The following is an 18228-nucleotide window of genomic DNA, read 5'->3' as shown; positions in this document are numbered from 1 at the left end:
TTAAAAATATACTGAAATGTTTATCACAAACAACCTAAATGAAAATGTAATTCTTTTACCATTAGTTTGTGGTTGATGTGAACTGTATTGGAGGAGAAAGTAGAAACTTCCTTAATTTTTTTAGTCTCATTAATATTAAGCTGTTTATTATTATCTATCTTCGGTCTGAGATAGCAATGGCGACCCCATCAGAGATCAGGCCATCTCTGGGCAATTATTTACATGAATAAACCATTACAGACTTCTCTAGTATATTTTTCATGTTTTTTTAGTAAAGTAACGTCAAAAGCTTGTAGCAACATCAAATCTAAAATAATACCAATGGAAAAATCTATCAAAATTTATTTCAGACTTTCAAGGTTAAGAATTCATAGAAAGACCTTGGGTTGATTACACTGAGTATGATCAACAATTTGCATCCCATTTCTCTAAGCTTTCAAATTCCCATGCACATATTTGTCCCTGGGCTCAGTCAGTAGGTTGGATGGAGCAAATGTGGTCATGATTGATGGATAGTGACAGACAAGTAATGACATTGTCGAGGCGGGATAGAATCAACTATAGAAAGAAAATGCAGTAGGTTATATGTAAACTATGTTGTCAGTATTAGTAATAACATTCTCATTATGTGTTAGGATCTACTGTGGTTTTGCTAAGTATCAGTCAGGAGATCCAGACTAATCACTATCTTCTTCACATCTTGATAATTCTGCAGTCATGGCCATTCTGATTTATTTCTTACATAATAAGTAGATGTAACTGTACATCTATGTTCACCGTAAGAAAGACAACCTTTAACTAAGGTGTTGTATCCAATTACGTAGGTCTCACAAAATAGAATTCTATCATTGTATATGAGATACAATGCTCAAGTTCAGTATTTTTTCTGAACAATTCTATGCTGCAGTAGAAAAAATCAAATAGTTTGTCATATATTAGTATGTCTCATATGATATATTTGCCAGTATTCTGCCTACTGATTCATCTTCTGTAAGAACTTCAACAACCACAATTGCATAGCTTCTAACAAGTTTAGCTGGGAAAAAATAGGTAAAATCTCTCCGCCATCCCTTCTCACCCCTACAACCTCCCCACCCCAAACAAGAAAATCAAAGAACACTTGAATGAAGCATTACATCTTTCAGATATTTATTTTCTTTTCCCCAAAAACGACCTTGTGCTTTGGTGCTACTTGTAATTTTGAGAGTCTAGTCTGCAGTATTGCATGGGCTTGGAGTTCTCTTTTGTGGCAAAGTTAGAACTGCTTCTCAGTACTTTTACATGCTTATTCCTTGTTAGTTGCTCTCAACAAGGTGGTAACAGAGCTGGGGGCAGTGAGATCCCTCACTAATTCAAAAGGCTGTCCTTCCTAGAACACACTAGGCAATTTGTTAAGAATGTTAAAGAAGTACCAAATATCAAAATTAGTCATGTCTGTCTCTGACTCCAGAAGTACACATTAAATGTGTTTAAGAGGTTTCTGAAATGAAAAGTTAAAATTTGCTCTTCTCTCTCAGTTTTCAGAGAGAGTTTTATGAAGAGGGAACCAAAACAAGAGTGATAACACTGCTTTTACAAGTTTCGGTACAATTGCTTGGGTTTTCTTCAGTGTTAAGTATGACTGAGGTTAAATGTTTTGGTAGATTGATCTGGTAGTTCCTGAATATAAAATACTTTTTGTAACTTACAACTTGTAACTTTGGCAGTTGGGGTTGTGCATGACTTTTAGATTAAAAATGAAAAAGAGGTATGTGTGCCTCAATACACCAGCATGTATTATGTAAATATAATTATGACAAAAGTTTTCTCTCTAAACTGAAAATAACATAAAATCTATAGAGGATACAATATGTTGTCACAATGAAAATGGTTTTGCTTTATTTGTTTGTAAGAAATTTTAACTCTGCAGTATTTTATACTTATGTATTTATCATGCTTACTTATCTGTTGTATGTTTGCATTTAACATATGTGCAAGTATAACTTTACACACTAATTTCGGCAAAGGAATACTCTATAGGTTTCCTTCCATCAGTTGAAGCCTTTGTTAGTAACCTTGAATTAACTCTGTGAAATGCAGAGGAGGGTTGGTGTCCAATTATTTTGCGTTTCAGAAGAGAGTTTTCAGTGTTTATTATAAATTGTATTGATATTTTTTAGTAAGTGAAATGTAGTGTGTACTGGGAGGTAAAAATGATACTGTTTATATTCTACTTAATATGTATTTTCAGTGCAATAATTTGAAAAGTGATTGAAAACCTGGAAACTTCTGACATTTTAAGTAGATTAAAATTAGTAACTACAGAATTATTATTTAAATACCATACTCACTTAATAGACTAGTGAAGAAAACTACCTCTAGGGTTTTAAATCTCAAAGGATAGAGAAGAAGTATGGTTAGGAAATCTATCCAGCTGGGTAGTGGATCTAATTACTTTTTTATTAAGTATATCTCATTATTTGGTTGTGTTTGAGAATAAGCTACTGCTTGTTCCTTGCTGTTAGAGTGCCTGTTTGTTTTTATAACAATCTTTTAGCAGTTAACATACATATGTGGTCTTGAGAGAAAACTAGATTAGAAACAGCATGTTGGAATATTTGAATTTATTCTTATTACTAATATCATTCTTTATTCAGTTCATAGCTGAAGAAGATCTCACTCTTTTTCAGGTGTTTATCTGTCCATTTTTAAACCTAAATAGAAAGTTTTTTTTAAAACCTAAGTTGTTCCTAAAAATATAGTTTTATAAAGATTTTTTCCTGATTACATTTAAGATTTGCCACCAAAAATCCCCAGCTATATCTCTTTGACAGGTCCAGGGTTATTGTAAAAAATACACCTTTAAAGAAAATTCTAAACAATGAAAAAAATGAAGTTTCATAAAGTATGTGGTTAAACAGGATACAAAAAATATTATTACTCAGATACCATATAACCTAATGAACAACATCACTGGGAGAGCAAACAAAATAAGTTATTATTAGAGAAGGTCTAGAGCAGAGGTTTTGAAAAAGACAGCAAGAGTAAGACCTTCAGAGCGTAACACACATCGTAAAAGTGATGCTGCAAACAGGGTGAGTTGCATAAAGGGAGCCTGAATCGCTTTGGTTAATTTGCCTTTATCATTGTGCTGTCTCTCTACATTAGACTGGATATGCTCAACATGGATATTCTGTAACTATCTCAAAATTTTGAGGAAAGGGGAAAGTTTTTTTCTTCAGGATTATGAATTATGGTAGAGGTCATATGATGTTTACTGCTATGCAGTATTAATAATAAAATACTAATTGGAATCCGGAAGACATTTTGAATTAGAAATAATTATATAGGAGCTGCAGAAGGGAGATTTTTCCTGAATTTTTACTTCTTCATTTATTAGCAAATATGCCTTACTTTTGAGATATATGTTGAACTCTGGTGGCTCCTGTAAAGACAGGAATAATGGGATTTATCTGTCTAAAATTAAAAATCTGAAACGTGGATATTTGCTTCTGAGCTAGCTAAGTCCCTTTTTAATCACATGAGAGAAAAAATAATTCTTACAGGGAGAAGTCATGGGGAAGACAGAAGGAAGAAATTGCATGAAAAGTTACTTATCTATCTTAATAGTAACATTTGTCTCACCACTGATTATGATTCTGCATCTAGATAACTAGTCAGCTGTAGGCTTTGTAGACATCAAAACTTAAATGAATGGATTCCAGTTACACCAAAATATCTGACCCTAAATGAATGTTAGAAAAAAGTATAGCAAGCCATACTGGCTGCCTTGTACAGTAATCACTGGCAATGCCCAACACATTCATGTTGAAGCTCCCAAAGTCTTCCTTGTCTGTGTTTGGGTAAGTGGCTTCTCCTTGATTTCCCAAGGGTTAAGGCTGCTGCTATTGACAGACCTAGACAAAATATAGGGATTAAGTGAGGAGCTGGAAATGTCCTACCAGTGAGACCATCTTTCACTACTGAAAAGATGAAATATACAGGTATTTCAACCGTTGACAATGTTCTGGTAAAGTGAAATTTCATTAACTTAAATAAGTTGGAATTGCCTATTCTACCCATGCGAGACAGTCTGATCTTTCCGTCTCTTTGACAAGCCATGATTAAAGCTCCATTTTAACCCCAGTCTTGTCAAAACATGTAACATTTTTGCTTCTAAAGAAAACATAGAGTGAAAAGAGACTGTTTTATGAACAAAATCAGCAGAATGCTACAGCTTTTCTTTTCATAAAACAGTGATGAAACAGATAAAAGTATCTTGATACTTCTATGGTTACATTAAAACCTTTTTACTATTTAGCATCTAACGATGGTTATAAGCTGACTGTTATACAGGATAGGAAGCCCTTTTATGCTCCAAGCTAACAAACTGTGGCTCTCACTGTAACTTATTTTCCTGACCAATGACAGGATGCCTATCTACTATGCAGCAGTCTAGTTTGCAATAGTTTGTAATCATGGTGAGACTTACCATTCTTTTTTTAGAAAAAAAATGCAATCTTTAGTAACTAAGATTTTTTAAATTGGTGAAAAATGACACTGTTTCTCAATGACCTTATTCATATAAAGCTCCTAGGGAAATCAATGGGAGCTTTGCCTAACTAAATATTGCATAAAAGCTTTAGAAAGAATGAGCTGAATATTCATTCAACAGTGATATACTGCATAGTTTTAATATAACTGGTCTCTTTATTTCCTTTCTATGTACCAGTCTTTTCATTTTGCCTTGTTTGGAGGACTCAGATACAGAACTGTGTAACAAACAATAATCACTCAATTGTCCTGCTTGACAAAAAATAAATATGAGGAGAAAAAGACATTTAGAATTTTAGCTAGTTCCTGTGGTTAGGGAATTTGTATGCCTGCAATGAAAAACTACTGTTCTTTTTTTCTGAGCCAATGGTAGTATTTTTTTTTTTAAACCATTAAGATGATTGATTTTAATTTTCAGGGGTGAAATAGCCGCTCAAAACTTAGTACTTTCAGGAGTATCTGAATGCAGTGGAGCACAGTGGAGATTGCTAAGTTCTGCTCTCCAATTGACAAGATGCGTTGCAGTAACTCTTAGTTTTATCAGCCTGAATGTAGAATTTGTAGAGCTGTTTTTCAGTTGCACCATGTCAGTGTGCTCTGGAGCTCCACTGTACCCTGCAGTGATTAGTTTTCTGTCATCAAGCAAAGTCTGTCTCAGATTCTGCTTTTCCACAGAGTAGACATGTCCTTCAGTAATGAAGATTGAAAATAGATTTCTTGGAGACAGGAAGGATCATCATAAAACCTGTTTGCCAGTACGATGACCCATAAAAAAACCCCAACAAACATGAGTTTAGCTTGTTTACTCTTACATAAAACATATGTATAAATGTAAATATATGTCTCTCTCCTTGTAAATAGGAGAAACACAGCCACAGGGATTTGTTATCTCATTTCCTAATGTGTTTTTAGAAGTTCTAGATGACAGTGATGAGCCTGGCACAAGAAAAGGACTATGGCAGGGTTTTGCTCATGGCACAGTGGTGTAAAAATGTTATTCTGACTTCAGTAAATAGTTAAACAAAATAAAATACAGAAGCAATTCAATGATAGATGAATCAGCTACCAAACCTTTGTTTGGATTTGATAGTCCCACTGTTACAGTAAGAGACTATCAATGTACTTTTTTCAGATGGGTGAAAATTATAGTGCATATAGCAATAAATCAGTGTAAAATTTTCTGTTGTCCTGGGCACAGGTGACAGGTGAAAGGTAAAAGGTAACTATAGCACTGTGCTGAAGTAGTCTTTAAGATATGTTAGGAAATGTATTAGTTTCTTTTACAGAAGTTCGCTTTTCACCATCTACTCCTTGTCTATTTTTAATGTGCTTTGGGGAATGATATCTTCTTTCTCTTTTTTCTCTTTCCTCCCTGAGGGCTCAAAAAAACTCATTTGTACTCAACTGTAAACTTCTTTTGACTTTTGTGAAGTGTGATTATCTCATAGATCATCCTTATGCTGTATGGTTGTGCTTTATTCTGTCCTGATTCATTCTCCTTTGGCAGGAAAACAGAGAACTTAAGAGATAGAGACTGGGGAAAAAGATGATTGATGTGCAAGTACCAATATGCACATTTTTTTGCCATCTCCAGTGAAGGGTTGTTATTTTTTAACCCTTTGCAAAATGTCTACATCTATTTGCTAGCCTGCTGTAGCCCAGAAGTGGTGGACATCCAGTGAGACTGCTCCAAATTTTGAGCAATGGGTAAGGAATGGATTCACAGTTATGCTGAACTTGATCTCTGTTATCCTTAGGATGCAGTGGTAGAACATAAGGTTTTTTCACCCTCTTGTGTTATGTTTTCGGGGCGGAAGGGGAGAGAGAAAAATCTACCATGGCAAAGATTTCTTTCCTTCTTCTATCTCTACAGCAACTACTTAGAAATTTGACACCATTTTGTTTCTTGGGAAGGATGGTAATGTATTCTGTGTAGATAATCTTGGTAAGGACAGACTGAGAAATTCTAACAGAATTCTCTTACCTAACTCTCACCTCTAGTAAAGTGTGTATGTGTGATGGAGGTATTGAAGGGGCTAGTTTCTGTTTTGATGTTTCTAATATATTTTTGTAATGTCTCAGTGGATGTGTTTCTAAGATACTGCCACAGGTGCTGAAAATGTATGTTGAGTGGAATCAAATTATGTCAAGTTTCAGTGCATGGTTGTGCATACTTGAACATTATAGATTGAAAGGCATGAATCAAAAATCTGCCAATGAACTAATATCAGTAAATTGATGGTATGATGGATGACAATGGCTTACTTAGGAAATACTGAATATGACATTCATATTTACATGTTTGCTTTTATAGTTATTTATAGTTATTTGTATCTACATCCTGTTGAATGTTGTAACTGCTTATCAGCAGATTTTTTTTAATGAGATTCATCTTTCACACCTGCATTGTTGTTTGAGAATAACAGAGGTATTACGATTTACTGATTCCATATATATTTAATTATGCATATTATTTTAGTGTCTTTAAATAATGTAGATGTATTTTTGGAAAACAACATCTCAAGTTGGATATGTCTCCTTCTCTCAGTCATTCGTGTTGGATTAATATAATACAATACAAAACAATCCTAAATATTGAAGACCCAGACTCATGAGGATTTTGAAATGTTCTGGTGATCCTTATCTTCCTACCCTTCCTCTTATCAGTAGAGAGGTATCTGTAGATGAAAGCTGTGGTGAAGGAGTTCTTCTGACTTTGGAACCGCACTGCTAAAACCATGTTAAAACCACACTTGCAGTAATGGACAGTTTCAGTCAGAAAATCGGGTACTGTTTAGTGCAAAATCCTTTTTAAGAATAGAACACTGTAAAATACTGAATGTTTCTTAAACTGTAATCTCTCATAAAACATGACCAGGTAAATTGGTGGTAAATGGCAGTGGGTGGTAAGCAGTCAGTGTGTTACCCACTTGCAATATAAATAGTGGTCTGTTTTATCCTTTAAATGTCTGCCTAAAAGTATTTGAAAGTAATATCATGATCCACTTAAATTTCTTCCAATCAAATAATTCATTATCATTTTTCTCACAATTAATCTTTGTCATCATTGAGAGAAGAAATCATATGCCAGATCATAGACTACTATTTGTATTAGAACACACACTTCGTCATGAAGGAGGAATTGTGTTATTTCTTCAGACTGACAGATTTTATTTTCAAAGCCTAACTGCAAGACTCAGAAGAAGATCAAGCATTTTTTAAAATAGTAAGTGGTGTTCTTCTACAAGTTAAACTATTCTTGAGGAATTTTTATTGTACCCCTTAAAGTGAATTAAACACATATTTGTGCTTAAATATATATATAAAAAAAATTGAACATTGAGCAGAAGCCTACTGCAATAAGTAGTTCTAAAAGGAGTCTGCAAAGATGCCTCATGAGCAGATGCCTTATACACACTTGCCCCAGCATCAATCCTGTAAGTGGTTTCACAGTGCACCTCAGTCTGCCATTGAGTCCATCCCTTCACCCAACTCTGCTGCCCAAAGCTGGCCCTGCGGGCTTGTTGGTGTTCCAGGGTGGTTTCAAGACAACAGCGAGTCATTCTGTCTCCGGCATTCTTGCTCCCAGTCTTTGTAAACCCTTCTGCATTTGGGTCTTCTTGTCCTCCATATCAGATCATTTCTCAGTCACAAATTTACCACTGCTGAGCAACTACAGTATGAATTTCCCCCTTACTAATTTTGTACTTGTGTAGCTTTTTAGATATTTTTTTAAATTATGCTTGAGAAGTCCGATTTTGTGGCTTATATGTCAAAATTGAATTTCCAGCAGACTGACATATAATACTGCTGTTGGAGTTCTAGAATATGGACATGGGTAAAACACAAATGTCCATGGCTTAGTCTACTGTGTTTTCTAAAGAAAATTTGAAGTAAAGAATGATGCTAAACCCAAAGTTTTGAAGGAATTGAAAATGCATTCATTTACTTAGAAATATCTATAATTTCCTAAGGTGCAGAAAATATTTGTAGAAAAAACATTTTCTACATTTTTTTGTTTGGTTTGATTTGTTTTTTAATTGATTAATTTTTAGTTTTTTTCAGTGCTGAAGTTTCCTGTAGCATGAAATAATGTTACATGATTAATCAAAACAAAGGTTTGCAGATCCAGTGCTCTGCCAGTGACACAGTATTTTGTAAAGTACTTCCATTCCCTTTTGCAGGCATCAAGTATCAGAAATTCAGATGTCAGGTTGTTTCTTTTTACCGTTGCCTCATTTTTTTCCCTGACAAGTTCTCCAAGAGCTGGAATTGCATCTATTTCTGACACGTGGTTTGGCTACCAAGACTGGTCTTTGCTACTCTGCATTTTACCTTTTCTTACCGTTACTGAGAAATGTGAAGTTTTAATCGTGATATGAGTAGACGGAGATAGATCCTTCCAGCTTGGAAGTCTTGCATGTACATGAATATTTGAAGCAACAACGCATTAAAAAGGGAAGAGCCTAACAGCCACTTAAAATGTGTACTGCTGATAGCCTATCAACACATCATCTTCTGTTCTAGCAAATGAGTTTACTCACACAGGTTGTTTCTGCATGTCAACACTGCATGTACAGTGTTGTTAGCTTGTAGAGTTTTTATGCTGTGTTCTGGTATCGTACACCTTCTGTGAAACTCCAGTAATCAAACAATTGCACAAAATGAAAGCTTGCCAAGGTTATTTTTAAGATCTAATCTTTGTAATTGTGGAACAGAAAATAAAAGCATTTAATGAGCTATCTTACTGAAGGAATGAACAATCTGCATGCAGCTCTCAAGGATCTTAAATTCTGGCGTTTCAGTCCTGGCTGTCGAAGAAAGGACTTTAGCAGGTACCTAGCTGATGTCAGCACCTGTAAAACAGCAAGACCTTTTAAATATATTGCCTGATTTTTGCCTTGTTTTGAGTCTCAGAGTCCTTGTCCATCTTAGCCATTTTTTATTTTTGATGTGAGAATTGATTGTAGTGTCAGATAACTTTTGTCCTTATTTCTCAAAATCTGGAAAAAAAACCAAAAATGCAAAGAAGGAAGAACTCTTTATAATTTAATTCTCACAAGTTAACTTCATAATATTTTTATGCATAATATAAATGAATTCTTTAAGCTGGCAAGATAGCACTTGTAATTTGCAAATCCAGATGTAAAAAATTACTTTGTATACAGGTGGGGGTTGTGTTTTTTACAATAAATAATGATTTTTAAATTTATTTTAATGAAAACATTTAACACGTTTGCATCTTTTTAATGTGCTTCATATTGCAGAGCTCTCTTTCACCTCTATTTCATGCTCAGTTTTTACATAGTTTTCCTATTGATGTTTGTAAGTAATTGCATACATTAATATAATACAGGACACAAGTAGTTTAATTGCAGATATAAATGCAGAACCTGCCTGAGGATGATAAGGAAAAGATCACTAGTTACTGTTCTGAGTAATCTTCAGAGTTAAATTTTGATACACATGCAGAGAAAAAAATACGAATGCAGAACATTCTACACAAATATTTTCTGGGGTTTCTTTTTTTTGGATGCCTCATTCAAAGCTACCATGTGTTGAGCTTAAATCCATAAGAAGTGATGCATTTCCAAATGACAGAAAGCTTCTTTTTATTGCCTCTTTTTCTCTCATTAGTAGCAGTTGTGACAGTTTCTTGGTTTTTTTACGTCACACCATTGAACAAAGGCTTTTTTTTTTTTCTTTTTTTAGTGAAAACACTGGTTTGTGACAAAAGAGGAGATAACAATTATGGCAGTTAGGAAAGAGCTGATTTTTATTAACACTTCTAGAGGCAACTGGTGTTCTCTTTACTAGATTGAAGGATTCAATTTACAGGGTCCAGCAGGAGTCCAGATGGAGAGTGTTCCTGATTGTTCTCTGTGGGATTATCTGAGCAAGGCAGCCTATAGACTATGTGGCCACTGTATGCCTTCTGCAGGTGGCAAGATACAGAAGCTAGCAAAGCTGTGCCAACAGCTAAATGTTGAAGGGTTTTCTATGGGTATGTGCTTCGCAACACATATAATGTTTCTCCTTTTAAGGAGTATCAACATTCTGTCTATTCCTTCTGGTTTAATTATATTTTTGCATAATTATATCAGAAACAGATACCATAGAGTTATGAACTTTGAACTGTCTTAGACTTATGAGTTCAGTTAACTGATAGAGTTATGAACTTTGTCTCAAAGTTGACTAAGAACTTTCAAAAAAAACATGGTGACTCCTTGTTCTAGATCTTGTCACAGGTCTGGCTTTATGTTTTAGAGAAACTGATTCGACATTCCTGGTTATACAAGTGCATGTGTTACATGTACCATAACTGGTTTCCTTGCTCTGTCCATTTTGCAATGTCTTTGCCTCAGCAGAGGGTTTCCTGTGAAGTTGGGTTAAATAGATTACAGTTCTACTGTATGTAACACAAGAACAAGTAAAACTGTATAATTGGTTTTTGACCATGTGGTACAATTTCAAGTGTCCCTTGATTTCAAAACCTCGTCTTGATATTTATGTCTTTGATAGTGTCATATTTAGGCAAAACCCCCAAAAAATAGCTGTTTCCCTCACCACCCAACCTGGCCCCTGCCATCAGTTTAAGTTATTGATGTAATAGCAAGAAATACATGGTCTGATATTAAAGTTAGACACTGTCTTGAGTTAAAAATGGATAGACAATATATTACTAATTAGGGCAGGAGCATTCATTAGAATGACCAGATGAGCTTTATTTTAATACTGCATAAATTCATTAAGCAATAATGAAGTGCAGTGCTTTTCTAGGCATCATGCTATGTTAGGAGATCATTACATTTGTTTTCTTTAAAGGTGAATCACATTTCTTTAAACAGGCCAACAAAATAAAGTATGCAGCAAAGCACAAACCTCTTGCCTTTGTAGCGATACATTCAACTATGTATGGAAATGTGAGGAGGCTGTGCTAAATAGAAGTGTCAAACAACATATTTCCTCTCCACCAGCATGCAAAGACTGCTCTCACTGAAAAGGATGAAGAAAGACTTGAGAAGCTAGGGCCAAGAGAAAAATGAATGAATTCTGTCAGACAATGCATACTTTTCAGAAAAAGGAGCCCATACTTGTGCTATCCACTGTACCTTTGAGGTTTCAGTGTTTGTCAAGAGATTAAGATTTTATCATTTCAGCCTAAAATGATCCTTTTATTTATAGCATGAGTAAACAAAACAGTAGAAGCTTATAAAAATTTTTCATTCTACTAAAAAATTGATGTACTTATAGGAGGTGTGATAATTTAGCTAACAAATTCAGAGCTGTGTGTGTTGGTCTCATAAATATGAAGGCAAATTTCTCTCAAACTCCAATCTTTTTCACTGAAAAAAGAGTTATCTGACTGCAAGATTTATTCTGCAAGTAAATTGAAAATTAAATTATACCTCAAAGGCCTTATTAATTCTGTTAAAACAATTAAAAATGTGATGTTTATGAAGTTTTTTTGGAATGTTACTTTTACACAGTATTTCAGCTTTATTACAGCATGAGGGGAGTATAATAAAGATGTTTTTCCTTTCTTATTTTTCTGTCTTTCTTTGATAGAACTTTGCAATATTGTACTCCAGGAAAAAGTGGAAAGAGAGGATCCCTGTGTATCACCTGTGTTTTTCATTGTTTCAGAAAGCCTGATTAGCTTATACATATATATAACATATATGTTATTTATGTATGCATACATACATATGATATGTTAACAATTTAAATAAAGCAGGATCTCTTCAGGTTAATTATCCATATGCCCATCCGATATCTCTCAATGGACGACAATTATAGTCCACTTGCAAAATTTAAATAATCATTAGGTGTAAGATGTTGATTTTCATTAAATGATCCATTTTAAAAATCTAGATTTTCTGTTTTATATGATGAGGCAAGACTTCATCAGTATATTTTATTGCTTTGTAATGTGTTATTAGTTCAATAGAATTTTGCCATTCATCTGAGAACAAGCATTCAGTAAATCTGAGTATTTGTTTTCTGTCCCACTACTTTATTCTTCCTTGTGAATGTGTAATGTAAACTGTGAAACTCATGCCTCAAAAAGGAACTTTTTCCTTCCTATAAGTCTCCTAGTCCAGAGTGTACAAAATGATTATTTATCTTCTGCTTTCTCTTTCTTTCTTGTCTGTTCAAATGATTGAGGGTTGTGGATGAGATGCTACCCACTACCACTAGCCTACAGTAAATTGTTTATATCCATATCTTTGATGCTGGGGTGTGGATTTGTAATCCTTGTTGAGACAGAAATTGACTGTGATAAATTTTAAGCATCCACTTGCTTTTTCACAGTTATTCATACTAGTAGGTACTTTTATGTCATCTCATGACTGACTAATATACTTCAGTCATGTCTATCTAATGAGCTTCTGACTTGAGCTGAAATTCTTGTTATTTCCTGTCAAGTACATGACCTTGTACTTTCTGGTGCCAGATTTCATTCTATTTCTGTTACTCTGTCATCATCTAGTTCTTTCTTATGATATCTTGATTCTGCTCTGTATTGATGACACCTCCTAATTTTACAGGGGGATGAATTCGTCATACACATCTCTCTTTTTTTGTTTCAAGGTCTTAATGAAATTAGGGCATGCCTTGATTCCCAGACTGTTAATTCCCACACAGGTTGATTCTCCTCTTCTCAGTATCTCCCATTACCATTTTCCTGTTGTCATGCAGTATGTAGCTTTTTTTCTCATCTACGCATGAAAGACCAGCAATTTCCCATGCAACAATAGATAAAATCAGCCACTGCTTTTCAATGTAAAAATTGCCTGTCATAGGAAACCATAGATTACTTTGGCATGATCTACATTAGATAACCTTTATTCCATTTGATCTAGTTTTCCATTTACCTCTTTTTCCATAAACGTTCTTTCCTTTCAAAATTTTTCTAAGGTCTCACATATTACTGAAGTCAGGTTTACACGTTTTTACCGCCTGTTTTGCACGCTTTCTACCTTCCTCTCCTCCTCCATTCTGTATTTATACTACACAGGGTATTGGCCAGTCATTCACTACCAATTCTCCCTGATAGGTTAGTTTAGGGTACTTGTTTCTGGATCTGTGGTATCTTGTATCAGGTTTTCAGAATTCAGGGAAACAGACTTGATCCTGAACAGAGCTGGGGCATTATAATCCACAGCTGTTAATTTTTTTTCCTTTGTTCACATTACCCATCCAGCCTTATTCCCTTTGCTTATCACTGACATTCCTAATATATTTTAAGAGAGATTTTTATATAACAATAGTTAACATTATATTTGAGGAGGAGCAAAGAAATTTCACATTTAATATTAAATTTTTTCATACTTCAAGAAGAAATAAGATATTTGTTACAGAAAGTAGAATGTCTTATCAATAAACATAGGCATACTAGTTAAACATACTGATTTGCAGAATGATGGACATAAAATTATACATGTATTCAGAATTCATTCTTAAATTACATCATAAAATATGAGTAGTAATGGCTGGTAAATATTTAAGTAATATCAATTTTGGAAATATTTCTGGGATTATTGCTTCTAAAATTCTTTACATATACTTAAATTTATATTTGCTTTTTATTATATTATGAGGAAACAATTCAATTTAATTTTGTACTATTGTTTTTTCTTTCACCTGTTTTCTTAAGCTGGTGAAATCGAGTAATGTACCTGTGCTGCCACAAATCGATGAATGGTTTAAATTTAATAAAAATATCTAGTAAAAATGAAGACCCTCAACACACAAAAACAAGTGTAACACAGCAGTGAGTTCTATCTAATCTCCTAAATATTGTGATGCCCAATAGAAATGTTTTAGTCATGTAGTATGCTGTATAAACTCCTTTTTTTTAGTATAATTAAAAATACCTCTCCCAGGTTCCTGAGTAGGGATTTTTTCTTCATATTCTTGATTTTGTTGTAACAGTTATTAATCTATGCCACTCAGCCAAATACATGGTATGTCACCAAGTGTAAAATTTGAATGTCTGTAAGTGTCTGTGTTTCTATATCTTGACTTAACACATACATATATAACTGCAAATAATTACAATCGTAGTATATAGACACTTCTCTATATGAAATAGGGTAAAATACTATGTTTGTCTGGAGTGATCTGGTTTTCAACCTCTCTTGATATGTATAAATTGTAAAGAAAATTATTAAATTGTGCTGCATTATAACAGCAGTGGCCCATCATTTTGAATAAATACAAGCTTTTAAATGTAATGACTGTTTTATGGAAATTACTTTGGCTCATTCCCAAATTTAGGGTATTTTTATTATGTAAATTCAAATAACTTTTAGCTAACAATTACATTAAACAACAATATGAGTAGTATAATAGTACCTCATTGAATTAAACTTAAAAAGAATTGCCAATGGATTATATTAAAATGAGTGTCTTATACAACATTCAGTCCCATAAGGTAACTATCCTGAGATACTCTTTATTTGCTGTTCATCTTAGATTCCTTTGATAATATGGGCAGGGTGATTGTTTCTCTACTTGACTTAGGGCTTTATTTTTTGTTTGGTTGTTCATTTATGTAATGGAAAATATTAATGTTCCACATTAACACAGTGCCTTCCCAACCCTGAAAAAAAAATAACAGAAGAAAGAAAGTAAACTTAATGATACTGTGTGCTTAGGGCACAGTATCATTACCATCTTTCAGAGCGTATCTTTTTGAGACTTTTGTGAGGATAAAACATAGTATTTTTACTTCTACCTTAAAATGCTAAACCTCCTAAAAATAATTTTGACCTGCTGTAGATTGAATTTCAGCAGAGTGCAGTAAGTATTGACTATTGTCACGTGCAGACTGGAGCGAGGTTTTGTTTGTATTCTCAGGAACAGAATTAAGACTCAAAATGGAGTCAAGTACCAGGTAACTTTATTTGCCAGACAACAGGTTCGAGGAAAGGGAAGGGGAAAGGGAAGGGGAAAAGGAGGGAAGGGAAGGGAAGGGAAGGGAAGGGAAGGGAAGGGAAGGGAAGGGAAGGGAAGAGAAGGGAAGGGAAGGGAAGGGAAGGGAAGGGAAGGGGAAAGGGAAGGGAAGGGGAAAGGGAAGGGAAGGGAAGGGAAGGGAAGGGAAGGGAAGGGAAGGGAAGGGAAGGGAAGGGAAGGGAAGGGAAGGGAAGGGAAGGGAAGGGAAGGGAAGGGAAGGGAAGGGAAGGGAAGGGAAGGGAAGGGAAGGGAAGGGAAGGAGAAAAGGAGGGAAGGGAAGGGAAGGGAAGGGGAAACGGAAGGGAAGGGGAAACGGAAGGGAAGGGAAGGGAAGGGAAGGGGAAAGGGAAGGGAAGGGGAAAGGGAAGGGAAGGGAAGGGAAGGGAAGGGAAGGGAAGGGAAGGGAAGGGAAGGGAAGGGAAGGGAAGGGAAGGGAAGGAGAAAAGGAGGGAAGGGAAGGGAAGGGGAAACGGAAGGGAAGGGGAAACGGAAGGGAAGGGAAGGGAAGGGAAGGGGAAAGGGAAGGGAAGGGAAGGGAAGGGAAGGGAAGGGAAGGGAAGGGAAGGGAAGGGAAGGGAAGGGAAGGGAAGGGAAGGGAAGGGAAGGGAAGGGAAGGGAAGGGAAGGGAAGGGAAGGATTAGTTGGAACAGCTACCACCACAGAGCTGCAGCATCCCGACAGTCCAATTCAGTGGGAGAACATTAGCTCGTTTCTCTCCGATCACCAAACACCTGTCCATTTTCTTGCAATTCAGTCCGTAAGATACTCTCTTGGTCTAGTGAATGTGACAAAATTACATGAAGCCGCTGAGTAGTGCTACATTGAACAGTGAACTGGCTTTGCAAGTTTCTTATCTGTTCTTGCAAGGACTCAATTGCCTCTTTATCTGCTTGCTTTTCCTCCTGAGCGGCAATTAGTGCTGCTCCCAACACAGCGCAGACTGTTGCCTTTCTTTTCCCCAATCGCAGTTTTCGTTCCTTTGCCAAAAGAGTGATCCAGTCAACCACTGCCTGCGAGCCACAACAATTCTTTTGAGCCCAAGCCATGCGAGGAAGAGAGGGCAGGGCTTTATAGACCTTCAGTTTATTCGGCCCACTGTGGGTTCACACACCCAGTGTGGATCTTTACAAGAAGATCCTCTGTCCTTTCTCTCCTGTCAGGCACTTCCCAAGGAAGGAGCTGCCCTAAGGGCCCTGGTCCTTTCTGGTTTGTTCAGTTTTGCAAGGGTATCCTGTCCATGATGCCAATTTAGATGTCACAGCCCGAAAGGAGTCTTTCAGGATAACCTCCTTCCCCCTGGGGCCAACAACCAAGTTCGTGATCCCCCTGGACCAAATTAAGGGGAAGCGACACCAGACAACCAATTTAACAACTTAATAATACAAAATGCAAGCCATGAGGTTACATAAATGACTCACCATCAACTATTCTAACTAAACAATTCAGCTAAACAAACAAGTCCTGTGCAACACATCTTTATACTTCTACAAAGGCGGGGGGGGGTGGGTAGAGAGAGAAAGAGGAAGAGAGAGAGCAAGGAAGATATCACCACCCATGGATCCAGCAGCGTTCTGTTGGTCCTTTTGATGTTCCTTGGTGGTGGAGGTCCCCCTTTTCACTTCTGATGGTGTCATTTTTATACAGTCCAAGTCCCACAATCTCCGTATTCCAAGAAACACCATGCATATGCAACAAGCTGATGCAACAGGCAACGGCACATCTGCAGGCCTTGGTGTCTCCTCTCACTGTATCTCTGCTCTGCAGGATCTTGTTCTTCCCTGGGATCCACTCCGTACCAAGACATGCTTGAGCCGTTGTACCAAGAAAGGTGTGGGTTCCTTGAAGCCGCAAAATGTTTAAGACAGAAACTGCATATCAGTCCGCCATAACTATTGCTAAAAAATACAGGGAAGTAGAGTTAGTTATCCATGTCCCACATGTATCTCTGCTTTTCATAGTTTGGTTCTTTTTGTTTGGAGGGGGTTTTTTTGTTTTTTTATTTCCTGGCAGGCTCACCATGAACTCTCCGGCTAAAGGCCAGGGTTCTTAGGACTCTGTGAAATTAAGAGTATAAAAAGTATTTATAGGCAGTCCGAACTTGAGCTTTTTTGAAAGTTCTCAATCTTGATATAGCCTTCTCTAACCTTGGTTTTTCCCATTAATATTTAAGATACTGTCACCGAAATTGGGAATAAACCTCGCAACACCAATGTAGTATTAAAAGGCAGGCATTCTTTATTCACGGCGCTGGGAACACGGGGGATAGCTCCTCCTAAATCGTGTTCGTCGATCAGTTCAAAAATCAAACATTTATAGGCAAGATTAATACATTTTCATCAAGTGTCCATACAATGATTGGTTAAGTATTCCTCGCCTACCATGTAAATGACCACGCATACTCACTATAATTTCTTGGGATTTTACTTCCTTAATCTTTTGAGTTGGAGGGTTTCTTGAGCGGGTGGTCTCTGAGTCGGTGGTCGCGATCTCCCCCTGCCGGAATTACCTTTCCCTCTAAGTTCATTTAAACTTGGCAACGCTAAATACATCTTCACGGGCTATTGGTCCAATATGCAATCATTCACCCCACAGTCCTTTGTTTTAAGACAAGACTATAGAATGAATAATTACCTACCCACCGGACCGTAGAACTGACCAAGGTGTTCCTTCTTTCTGACTACTTGTTATTAGAACAAAACATAATACCATGATCACAATGTTACACTTAACTCC

General features: G+C 36.0%; 1 protein-coding gene across 1 annotated transcript in view; it reads left to right on the top strand.

The window, feature by feature from the left end:
* The window catches only part of CNTNAP4 (contactin associated protein family member 4), a gene marked incomplete at its 5' end in the record, with an annotated part of 237095 nt that overhangs the window by 3744 nt on the left and 215123 nt on the right, over positions 1–18228 (top strand). The window lies entirely within an intron of this gene.

This window comes from Phaethon aethereus (genome assembly GCF_964289735.1).
Source record: "Phaethon aethereus genome assembly, chromosome: Z".
NCBI lineage: Eukaryota > Metazoa > Chordata > Aves > Phaethontiformes > Phaethontidae > Phaethon > Phaethon aethereus.
The sequence above is the reverse complement of the archived record's forward strand: the minus strand, read 5'-3'. Positions and strand labels throughout refer to the sequence as shown.